This window comes from Protopterus annectens, chromosome 5.part1, assembly GCF_019279795.1.
Source record: "Protopterus annectens isolate FY-2018-M chromosome 5.part1, PAN1.0, whole genome shotgun sequence".
Taxonomy (NCBI): Eukaryota; Metazoa; Chordata; order Ceratodontiformes; family Protopteridae; genus Protopterus; species Protopterus annectens.
The window spans coordinates 172,549,427-172,563,212 of record NC_056736.1 but is presented as its reverse complement, the minus strand read 5'-3'; positions in this window follow the sequence as shown (position 1 = coordinate 172,563,212).

Genomic DNA, 13,786 nt, shown 5'->3' with positions numbered 1-13,786 from the left:
AACAGATAGTTGGCACTCCCACAAGGGGCCCAAACATGGGAGATTGGTGTACTACCACAAGTGTGTGGCCCTCCCTGATGAAGTCTGATCATAAACTAGTTTCTTTCAAAGTAAAGATTGCATCACCCCCCCCCCCCCAGGCGAAATTAGGTTAAAACACTTCTCTAAAGTCAGCTACAGTCTCTTAAGAGATGGCATTAACAGCTTCAAAGCTCCTGTCCCTACTGATGGCAAGGACACCTATATTGAGATATACACTCATGCTCTGTATAAACATATTTACAATTGCATTGACTCAGATGTACCTGATAGAACCAAAGCAAGATCCTCTAGAAAGAACAAGCCTGCCTGGTGGACATCTGCCTTAAAAGGCTATAGAGCAAGAGGAAGAAATTGCTGTCTAAGAACATGAAGGAACGGTCTCAGAATTGAAAGCGCACCCTTTTCAGCTTGAACAAGCAAATAAGACATCTTCTGAAGTCCTCTAAAGCTAACTATGAATATAAACTAGCATCCCTGGCTAAGGATAACCATAAGGCATTCTTTAGCTACATTCGTAACCTTAAAGGTAAAGCCCAGATTTGCACTGAACTTGTGGAGAATGGTATTACATATAGTGAACCTGTAGAAATAGCCAATCTACTAGTGGACAGGTTCCCTGAAAGCTTGTCCTTCCTGTCCCCACCACACATACCCCTGAACATTCTTACCACCTGCTCCCCACCTAATATCTCTAAAGAGCAAGTCTTAACCACTCTCTCCAAAGCCAAAAACACAGCATCTCTGGGACATGATACCATCACAGGCTTTGTTATAATTGGTTTAAAACAGGAGTTAGCAACACCTTTAAGCACACTCTTTAACCACACCCTAAGCACTGTTTTTTGTCCCTGCAGAAAGGAAAACAACTGCCATCATCCCCTTGCACAAAGGGAATGCATCCATTGACCCTGGGAACTACAGACACATAAGCCTAACCAGCCTTATCTGCAAGGCCAGGGAGAGAATCATCATGGACCTTATCAACAAAGATATAGGAAGCCTTCAAACACTTGACCCAACCCAGTTTGGTTTTGTCAAGGGTAGATCATGCCTGTTGAATTTGGTGAACTTCTTCAAGAGTGTCACCAGACCTCTGGATGAGGGCAAATGTGTGCATATGACCTTCCAAGACTTAGCCTAGGCCTTTCACACAATCCCCCACTCGGGCATCATTGAAAAACTCTCCAGCTGGGGATCAACCCATATATCTTCAGTTGGGTTGCAAACTGTCTCACCGACAAAACACATACAGTCAAAACAGGGGAGTCCACCTCCACCAGCAGAACAATTACCTGTGGTATTCCACAGGGATTGGTGCTGGGGCCCCTATTGTTTGAAATCTACTTCTCAGAAGTATTGGCAAAAAGAAAAGGTCTATGGCTGACAAATTTTACTGATGACTGCAAACTGGGTGCAGTCATTGAGTCCCCACATGATGTTCACATCCCACATGAAGGGCTTACTCAAATCACTAATGGGTGCCAAAGTCATGGACTTAAACTCAATGCAAAAAAATTTATTATTATCCCCTATGGCAAGGGCAATGCCCCTGCAGATTGCCATATTAATAACAACACCCTAAGCTCTAAATTAGTGGTGAGAGATTTGGGCACACAGGTTGACAGCAACCTTACCTTTGATCACCATGTCTCTACATTGGTTAAGAAGGCCTTCTATGTTGCTCACCTCATAAGTAAGGGCACAGCTTCCAAAACAAAAGAGGTTATATCCCCCCTATACTCTTCCATCAAAAGGCCAATGACAGAGTACAGTACTCTCTTTGGTATGTACTTTACCAGGCACCTGAAGCAACTAGAGACACCTCAAAGGTTTCTCATGAATAAAATTCTGGGTCTTCAGCACAAGTTACATGTGGACAGACTGAAATCACTGTCACTATACTCTGTTTTGTGTAGGGTACTCAGAGGCGACCTGTGCCTTGCATACAGAGCAACCTCTGATCCTGCCTTAATGGCTATGATGCACATTTGTAAGCCAAATGGTACAGATTCACTCACTCTAGAAACCTTAACCTAGTCTGTGACATCAACAGGACTTGCCGGAGAGACAGATATGTCTCACAGAGGTTACCTCTCCTTTGGAACAAACTTCTAATTCAAGTTAAACAGAGTCACACGTTGAACCTATTTAAGTGTAACTTGGATGATTGGATGGGAAACTGCAAATTCAACCCAGGAGTTTCACCCGTGTCTCTCTTGGATAGGAGCAATCATTGCTGATTTAGATTGGCTTGTAATCATTGACCATACCGCTAAGCCCTTCAGGGAACAAGGCGCGAACTTACCTAAGCTTGTAAAGGCTCTAGGGTTGTTAGCCTAGTAACCTCCTATGATCCTCTGAGTCTATGATTACCTGTTGTCTAACTTAACTTCAGAATATTTCCCTAAATACTTCATCCATTAAACATCATGGTCTATTTTCTAGTTTCCTCTCAAGCGATTGACAATGCCTGCACAGATGCAGACATCCTGAGTTGACATTTTTCCTGTAAAAGAACACTTGAAATTTCACCATATCTAGTTGCACACAGGACAATTAGTTTGCACTGACAAGCACTGCCCCTAGAGTTACAAACCAGATATATACTCCTGATATTACTTTCTATTCCCACTAGAACTGTTTGATCAATAAAAATGGGCCTGTTGCCATGGATGTGAACTTTCACACTATCTCTGTTGCCAGATTGGTGGATATGAACATCTTACGGTAATGTAGAAATAGCCTCATGTTTATTGACAACCAGCTAGTTCTCAAACAAACTGATATGGTATGTGAGAGATGTATTTACACTATGTCGGTGGTAGCAAAGCTCTCATAAAAACACTCCTAATGTTAATCAAGTTGTCAGCAGTATAAAAGTGGCACCCATCACACACAGTTCAAAGCAGAGACAAAGTCCCACATATGCTGAGGTATTTAAATGTAACCTTGCTAAACCCCAAAGACCTCCTAGATGAAGTACACATAACAAATACCCTCAGCAGCCCCGAATCCACTATTTCATGGCAACACCCATATTAACACATACAGCCACATGTCATGGAGCCTCTACTTCTAAGCCTATAAGGCAAGCCACCAAACAATCCAGCATTCTGGTCATTGGAGACTCCATTCTGAGACTGATGTCCTTCTCACCAGGCTGAGTAAGGAGAAAGTCATTGTCAGTTGCTTTTCAGGGGCCATGATCTGCCACATTACGCACTCACTCAGGTCATTGGATAACAAGTGCTAGTATGAGTTAGTCATAGTCCATGTGGGTGTAAATGACTTGAGATATATCTAACTAAACTATATGAAGAGAGACATCATGGAGCTCTTGGAATATGTGTCTAAGTTGGTTTGAACCTAGTATTGAGCAGCATTTCACCTTTTCTAAGGATGATGCCACAATACAAACAGAAGATGTGAGGCTTTAATAATTGGCTTAATTTCTGGTGTCATTCTGAGGGGGTGCAATATTTGTTGACATGGAAGATGATGGTCAACATACCACTCTGTTTTGCCATGGATGGTCTGCACCTCTCTGTTCTAGGCTTTATAATATCAGTTAAAACTTTATCCTCACCCATAGTGTCTTTTTTGGGCAATGCCAAACTGAAAGTACTTCCTGAAATAGCAAGCCAAAACCAAGAGAATCTAAAGATGTTACTGCTCAATGTTTAGAGTCTAAACAAAAAAATCAATTCCTACAAGCTTGCATCACCCTAGAGAATGCTGTTGTCTGTGAAGTCAGTGAGACATGGTTTAAAGCCACAGAAAGAACACCGGCAGTGCAAGGCTATAATGCCTTCCACACATTTAGACCAGCTACTGTGCAGACAGGGACTAAAGCTAGAGGGGTCTCAATTTAAATAAATAAAAATACCTCAAAACTAGTCAAACATTCACATTCACTTGAGCTTTTCCATGTTCAAATCACCATAGGCAAAATCCCAGACCACTTCCTTGCAAGCTACAGGTCCTCCTCTATGACCCAGAAGAAACACAACATGTATTTAAACTTATTGGAAACACTCACCATCCAACCCAATACCATATTCATGGGTGACTTTAATTACCTCAATATTAACTGGAAATCATATGCAACACCAAACATGCAGGCTGAAAGATTCCTGGATTTTGTAAACACAAACTCCCTGGACCAGATTGTCAATACACCAACCGGGTGTGCAAACATACTGGATGTTGTCCTCTCTAATATGGGAGAGTGCTGTGCACCCCTTAATGTAATGTCTTCTCTGGTAAGATCAGACAACAAAATGATTTTCTTTGAAGTAAAAGTAAATCCTAAAACCCCAGCTAACCCTGGAATGATAAGGAACTACTCAAAGGCTAACTTTTTAATATTAAGTGATAACCTGGCAAATTTTCAAGCCCCAATAAACCCTGTGAACATTGCTGCTTATGCAGAACTGTTCACAGAAACCCCATACAAGCATGTTAATAGCTGCATAGAAGCAGCTGTACCCACCAGGAAGAACAGAAATCATTAAAAAAATAAGCAACCCAGTGGTATCACAACATCAACAGACCATAAAATAGAGGGAAGAAAATCATGGTAAAACTTCGGAAGTATAGCACCCAACAGGATAAAATCACTCTCATCAAACTAAGCAAACAACTCATAGGATGAATGAACTATACCAAAGCCAAATTTATGGTAACTTCAGTCTCCCAGGCCGAGGACAACCACAAGGCATTCTTTAGCAATGTCCGCAACCTCAAAAGTAATGCACAATTGTGTGTGGAGCTCATTGTTAATGGATCCACCTATACTGAGCTAGAAGATATAGCAAACCTACTGGTTGAGAAATTCTGCTCCATTGTTTCCATTCTGTCCATCTTCCCTCATGAAATGCCATCAAATATAGCTCCCCCAACTATCACTAGGGGAAAAGGTCCTAAATGCTCTCTCAATGATCAAGAACACTGCATCAATGGGCCCAGACAACATTCCAGGATGCCTTCTAAATAGCATGAAACATGATGCAACAGAACTCCTGGAATTGCTATTCAACTGTAGCCTCCAAACAGGCCTCGTGCCTCACAAATGGAGGCCAGCAACAGTCATCCCTCTTAACAAAGGTAAGCCAACTACAGACCCATGCATCTCACTAACCTCATATGTAAAGCCATGGAAAGAATTATCATTTAAATGATCAACAATGGCATAGAAAATCTCAAGACACTGGAACCAACTCAATCTGGTTTTGTCAATGGCAGGTCATGCCTATTCAACCTGGTAAACTTTTTTGAGAAGGTCACCAAAGCAATGCATGAGGGCAAAATGGTTCACACTGCCTACCTTGGCCTGGCCAAGGCATTTGACACAGTACCCCACTCAGACATTGTTGACAAACTCAAGTAGTTAGATATAAACCCTTATGTCACCCAGTGAATAGCCAGCTGGCTCACAAGCAGGGCTCAGGAAGTTAGAATTGGGGAGTCCACCTGTACAAAGAGGCCAGGTACAAGTGTAGTCCCTCAAGGTCAGTCTTGGGACTGCTCCTTTTTGGTATTTACTTTTCCAAAGACAATGCCAATGTCTATGGCCCCTGGCTGACTAAATTTGCAGATGATTGCAAATTAGGACCAATCATAGAATTCCACACTGACACAAATATTTTCCTGGAAGGGATAACACAGACAAATATCTGGTGTCAGAGCCATGGACTAAAACTAAATGCCAGGAAATGCATAAAAGTATCCTTCATGGAGTCATCCACCCCTGGTAGCTATGATACTTGACCTGACAGCCCTAAGAGCTAAACCAGTAGTCAGGGACTTGGGGACACATTTTGACAATAGTCTAGCATTTGACCATCACTTGCCTACAGTAGTGAGGAAATCATTCTATGTTGTGTAACTTAAAAGCAAAGTTATGGCATCTAGATTCAAGGTAGTCAGTGTTCCATTGTATTCAGCATTCATCAGACCCATCACTGAATACAAAACCTCCTTTAGTATGTACCTAACCAAGACCATCCAACAATTGGAACAACCACACAGGTTCCTCAGTAAAAGAATGCAGTGGGTAAGTAACATGTTCTATGCAGACCTCCTCAAAGCCCTGCCCTGTATTCTGTCTCCTACAGGCTGTTGAGGGGAGATCTAAGCCTGGCATGCAAGGCATTGCCAGACCCCACTCTGATGGACCTCCTGCATATCCACAAAACAAACAGCACCAGAATTACCCATTCTAAAGACTTAAACCTTGTCTGTGATATATATATATATATATATATATATATATATATATATATATATATATATATATATATATATATATATTGTTCCCATCCATGTGAAGCAGAGTTTCTCCCTAACCCAATTCAAGTGTAACTTGGACAATTGGTTAGGGAACAGGAAATTCATCCCTGGTTTGGCACCCATGTCTCTCATGGACACAAGCAGCCTGTAAATGGTTCATCTCCCAGGCCCCTGCTTACCCTTTTCTAGGGTACCAGAACTTGTCAGAGATTTGGGATGTGTGGCTAGTCTTAAAAAGGCCCATGTGTTTATTAGTCTAGTACACAGCTATGAACATATGAGCTATGAATACCACCCTTAAAACCATCTGTCTTTCAGCAGACAGCTTTTCAATAGAATATCTCAAAATAGCTGCAAACACCATGCCTTCTCAGTGTCTATACTTATAAATCACTCTGTCAAAGAAGTTGAAGTACCAAAACTCCTGAAGCAATCCTCTGTTATTCCCTTAGAAAATGGTGACAAATCTCTTGAGCTTGCAACTACAGAGCTATAGCAATCTTCTCTCTTTTGAAAATACTTGACAAATGTATTAATTTACTGTTGATCAACAACCAAAAAGAGAACAAATTACTTTTCATAACAAAGCATGGTTGTTGACCAGGGCACTGCATAGAATCAGCTTTACATACTTTTATAAATGTTCACGAAAGACAAAATCAAGATAAAATTGTTGCATCCCTGTTTCTATACTAATTCTGACATCAGTCTCTGACTTTTGCTCAGTACCATGTAAGACACTATGGGATGGGTAAGGCCAGTCTATAACCAAATGGGATAGGTTATTTCAAGCACACAAAGGTTAAAATGGCTAGGCTTAAAATTCCCTGTAAGGACAACTTGCCTAGTATCTATATATGAACATATAACACATAATGGAACCCAGTATTTGCAATTATCAGTGGTGTTTTTTAATTAAAATCCAAATGCATGCTATCATTTTCCAGTTTCTTATTCCTTTATGTACTTTATTTACAAATCATTTTGAATAACCAGGATATTCTCTATTATTCTGTTCTTTCCTTTAGAAAATAACGCATATTGAAGAAATGAAGCAGTGTTTTTTTTTTTTTAAACCAGTAAAGGACTCAACTGAGAATATTGCTAATTCTAATTTTCTTCAGACTACATATGGTTTATGGTAGAGCATATAATATGTTACTGCTTGATGAGACGGACTACTGAGTCTTCTGAAAAGGGAACATTTTATTTTATTTCCATTCATTTCAAGGAAATTGAAATTAAAAATAGAATGTAAAGGTTTCATATCAACTTACATGACAAGACAGACCCCTACAGGCCATGTTCTTCAGTAGCAATGTAGTTATATTTGAATTCTGAACATGATTCAAAATCAGTTCTGTTAAGTGTATGGTATATATTTTAATATCATTTTTTTCCATATTGGAACGGTATTGGCAAGAGTGGAAACCTTAATTCTATAAATACATATGTCACTACAGAAAGTGAAACGTCTGATTCTTTGTAACAGCAACAGTAATAATAACCATGTGGGAAATCCCAGTTCTGGGTCATTCTCAAAATGAATGAAGGCACAAGTACCAGTTTGCAGATGTTTTCTACATTAAATACGTTCTCACAATCTTTGTTGGCTGAAGAGGTGGAATGGTTGATAAAGTACCATACATGAACAATATAACAACTTTCAAAGCAGGTAATGATGAGATTTTTAAATCAAATAAACATAATTTTCAGATCTTGATAAGTGTTGAGTAGTAGATTGCTGTGTTTGTCTACAGTAACTGAGTTTTACCTAACCTATTCTTGATTACATGACTAGTTGTTTGTGGAAGAAAAAGAAGTCAGAAATAGAGATGACATGATTCCCTTTAACAGATTTCCATAGTACTACATGTAGAATTGTCAGTTATGCATGTGTGCAGGCATATGCACACATTCAAACATGCACCTGCACATGTATACACACTCACACACACTCACACACACACACACACACACACACACACACACACACACACACACACACACACACACACACACACACACATTCCCTGTCATTCTTTTTCACATGCGTCATTACTTTGGTAAATTACATGTATACAGAATTTTGCAATTCACTGCATTTCCATAGACACACTAAATCAATGAAAAATGATTTGTAAAGATGCAATGACTCCTGCACAGAGATGGGCTATTAGTTAAATGTTAAAGAATAGTATTTTAGTGATAGAAATACAGATGATATAGAATAAAGTTGATAAATCTGACTGATCACTACATGATGAGTGTTAAGGACAGAAGACAAACTATGTTATGTAGAAGATGCAGTTAGACAGGGGTATACATGAACACCATAAATGTATTTGTTGCTAACTGCTTAAAAGGTGAGGAAACACATTGGCAAGCCCTACAATGTAGAGAATGTGGGGTGGAAAATCCAGACTTACAAATATTAAGTTCAAAACTACCATTTCTCAGAAGTATTTCATTTTCTTTAGGGTATGGTATCTTCGGAGTTGGTGTGTGTGTGTGTGTGTGTGTGTGTGTGTGTGTGTGTGTGTGTGTGTGTGTGTGTGTGTGTGTGTGTGAGTGTGTGTATGCATATGTGTGTTTAATGTTTAAGGGGTAATGGAGCATGCCCCCTACTACTGAGGCTTTTAGCAGTCTTGTCCTTCCTGCAAAAAAAGATATTTAAAGCAGAAGGCTGGTATTCAGTATTCACTCTTCTGCAATTTCGGCCATTTTTTTCAGCATGTTAGGACTCAGCATTTTGAATCATGATATATCAATGGACAGATGTGTTTGGCTATAGAACTCACCACTTATCTTTGCATGATTCATTTTGTTGCAGATATAAGGTCAGTGACAGGGAAGGCTCAACCTGTTACACTTAAAAACATTTTTGTTTTTATGACGGGGTCAAGATCCCATGCATTCTCAAATTGGCTTATTTATATCTACTTACTCTGAAAGGACATACCGTCATAGGACAAAGATCCATATGCTATTCTCACATCAGTGAGATCTCAAATTTTTATAGGGTATGTCTCTGAATGCTGTATAACAAGGTCTGATGATAGGCAGGCATTAGTACTACAGCCAACATAGATATTACAAGGTCAGTAGATTTTTTTTGTTTGTTTTGTTTCTCCCTTCTAATACTTTAAAGAATGACATGAGACTTAAAGATAAAAACAATATTCTTATTTGTGTGACAGATCCATAAGAAAACTAAAACAGAATATGACATATAAATTAGATTAAATCCAGCTAGTCCTTACAAAGTAGAATAAAATATAAAGGATAAGAAAGTTTGAATAATTAGAGATTTAATACTCCTTAAGAAAGAGAATAAACATGCATTATTATGTTTAAAGTTTCAGCACTATCATTTTAATTATGCAAACCCTCTTAAGACATTTATAGTGCACGGTATGTAGAAGGTATTGAAAGTAAATGAACATTGCATTCATTTCTTTACAGTATCTCATATGTAGAAGGTGACTTGTTTGCAACTCACTTATCGCATAGTACAGTCAGCTGATGATTTAGCCAAAGTGTGTACTCCATAGGAGATAGACATACGAAATACAGCATATACTGAAGTGGTAAACCTTATTACATAACAGTTCTTGTGAAAAACATTCTGCTTCATTATACATCTAAACCAAATTTTTCAGTCAGTAAAAAATACTTACTACTGAGTAAACAACTGGAATTTTTGTCTTCAGTATGCATATGTTTATTACCCATGCAAGTTGTTTTCCTTTTCTGTTCATTCTGATATCTACTTGTACTACCCACAAGCACATCTGATGTGTTGTCACACTTACTGAAAAATAAAATCCACATTCTCCTTGCAATTCGACTCAATCTGCTGCATGTTTTTCAGCATACATTCAAGCAACCTATGCTGTGTTTCCAAGTCATTTACCCTTTTCTTAAGTGTCTTTGTCTTTCTTATTCTGTTAGCTACATAAAAATGTAGCTGATCTTTTTTTATTTTATTTTATTAAGAGAAGTGATTCTGTGGTACAGGAAAGAATGCATTTACCTCCTGAATTGACATGACTAATATAAGTGCTGATGGTCAACCAGTAAGATGTTTGTGCTTTTGATATTTAAGCAAGGTGTATGTGCTATGTATGACTCTTGCATGACTAGATGATCAGTATTTTATTATGTAGGGAGTAATACTATAGCAGAACTGCTGACAGATCAATCATGTTATGCTCAGTACCATCTAGAAACTATAACAAAATAATCATGCAAATTAGACATTCATAATTAAATGAAGATGTTCAGGTCCTCCTGCAAGCAGACCCCTCTTTCCATTTATAATTGCATTTCAGGTATCAGACTTCACAAAGGACAGACCTGCATCCCATCGACTTCAACTGTAAAAAAAAACAGAAGTGTCTTTAAATATAGTAATGGAAGCCAGTCTCTGTTCAAAAATAACAGTGGTGAATGCATGCATTTATCACATGCTCTCACCTGATCATGTGAGTTTTCTTTGAATTTATGCTCTAAATTACACAATAGAGTAGTAGCTTTTGTTAGCCCAGATGGAACATTAGGTGGTTATTAAACAGTTTAAGCACGCATATGTACACACACATTTGCATATGCGTTTATCATATTCCCCAACAATTTGTTAATTTATTAAGATCTCAAATTTTAAGTTTTATACTGGTATCATGTAGTCAAAGAGATTACAAAGTGAATAGAAACACTATAATATTAAAGTTGACACATACCCAGCTCTTGCTGCTACATTAGGTGGAATGTGGATACATAATTAATGGGTCTATATTATAACATCGAAGTCTAACAACTTTGAATGTTATAATATTGAACCCAGTAGAGCGAACGCTGGAAATAGCGAAGCTGCAGAACACCGAATACTTTCCTAGGGAAAGTATTCAGTGGACTGTTTCTGCAGCTTTGCTATTTCCCCAACTGTGGAGCAAAGGTTACGGACCGGGTTAAGGCAGGTGTGTGAATGAAGGTGAGTGTGCGATTGGGCATGGGTTAGGTGAATTAGGGTTAGGGAGCGGGTCAGGTAAGTGTGTGATTGTGTGGACGTGAGAGTTAGGGTGAGGTAGGTTAGTTAGGGTTAGGGAGCAGGTAAGGTGAGTGTGCGATAGTGACGGAACTTAGGGTTAGGGTTGGGTTAAGGTAAGTGGTTAGCTAGTGGTGTATGTATGGTTTAGTGTAGGGTTTTGTGAAGTGCATGTGTGTGTGTGTGTGGATTATTTATTTTGGTGGGCTTGTGTTGTGTGCATGTTTCTCGGAACAGCAATTTTTTTCCCTGAGAAAAAATTCGCTATTCTGACTGTTCAGTATTCTGGTGTTTCGCTTTACTGGGTTTGATATTATAACATTCAAAGTTGTTAGACTTTGATGTTATGATATAGACCAGGCATGGGCAAACTACGGCCCGGGGGCCACATGCAGCCCGTTAAACGTTTTGATTCGGCCCGCCAAACTTGAAAAAATTTAATAAAATTAACCTTGTTAATGTTTTATTTCCCCTGCAATTTTGATGTTTCCTCACTAGATGGCGCACTCTAGATATATTGGCTTTGTTGAGGTGAAGCGTAGGCCTATTACTCCACGTTTGCACTTTACCCTTTGACCCACCGCCCCTTTATGAAGATGAGTGGACCCAAGAAAAGGAAAGTGGACAGAGAATGTCGAGTGTTCAATAAGGAGTGGACAACTAAATATTTTTTCACTGAACACCGATCATCTGCTGTTTGCCTGATATGCCAAGAAACTGTGGCGGTTTTTAAAGAGTATAATATTAGCCGTCACTTTGCCACAAAGCATGCTAATTATGCTAGCAAGCTCTCAACAAAAGAACGGGAATCTGCTGCTGAGAAGGTGGCAGCTAATTTGAAGGCTCAGCAAAGTTTTTTTCACCGTCAAACTGCCATTCAAGAGTCAAGTACCAAGGCCAGTTTTATGCTTTCATTCAAAATAGCAAAGGCCAGCTGAAGGATAACAGAACTTTCAGTGCTTTAAAATAAAATGGTCATGTATTTGATTTTCAGTGTTTAAAGACTCATTTCGAAGTCAGAGATTTTATTGTAATGCTTTTCTTCATTTTCATTGGAAATTAAAGCACATGTTTTCTCCATATCCCAAGATGTGTATTTTTCCCCCAATGAGATGATGTTTTCAAAGTATGCCATCTATCTGCTCCTATTCCGGCCCCTTTGTCAAATGTTAGAACTCAATGTGGCCCACAAATCAAAAAGTTTGCCCACCCCTGATATAGACTCTAATTAACACAGTTAGGTCCATTGTTGAGATTCTAAGCCATTTGCTCAGTACAGTCATAAACAGTGGATTGATGAGATATCTACATAATTAATTCAGAAAAATGCAGTTATTATAAGCCTCAATAAGTGCATATAAAGCAAATACATCAAAACAGTCACGAAAATCACTCTGCATCTGTTATGCTGGATTACCATCTGTGCATTTGTATACAGAGATACAGAACAGTGTCTGGTGATATATTGACATATGCTTATGGTCTGTGACCACTTGCATTATGTTCTCCTATCCTTTAGCACAACATTATCACAGTTATGTCCTACTAATGCTATGTCAGGCTCTTGTATGCTGCTCCCATTCCATGAGTCATATTACTATGTTATTCCATTAGTGAATATTATAAATCGCTTTTCATGAAATGAACAACAGAATAGCATTCTGTAGTATACCAATGTGATTAATACTACTAGTGAGGATAGCATTTTGTAGTATACCAATGTGATTAATACTACTAGTGAGGATAGCATTCTGTAGTATACCGATGTGATTAAAACTACTAGTGAGGATAGCATTCTGTAGTATACCGATGTGATTAATACTACTAGTGAGGATAGCATTCTGTAGTGCACCAATGTGATTAATACTACTAGTGAGGATAGCATTCTGTAGTATACCGATGTGATTAATACTACTAGTGAGGATAGCATTCTGTAGTATACCAATGTGATTAATACTACTAGTGACATCCTATAGAGCAACCTTTGAATGGGACACACAACTTGCTTTTCACTGTTAATATGTTTTCTACTGGTGTGTGAAGCATATCCTGTCATCCTTGATAATGTTATCTGGCCCACATGCCACTTTCTATCTGTGTTAGTGATAGTGTCCAATGCATAAACCAAAAAGACCATGCACTTGTGTCCCATAGCAAGCACTGGTTTTACTGTAGCAGCTACTATCATACTGCAGTAACAGACATTGCTGTTTTTTCTACACTAACATGTACTGACTTTTGTACTCATAACTGGGACTCCTCTCCTTCTCCACTATCCTCTTAATCTCTGCTGTAATTCTCATCTCTTGCTGAAAGGGGTTGTTATGCTGGTGTCTGTGCATTTTGCTACCTGAAAATCATTTTTTGCATCATAACTCACAAAGCAAACATCTTGGAACATTCTCA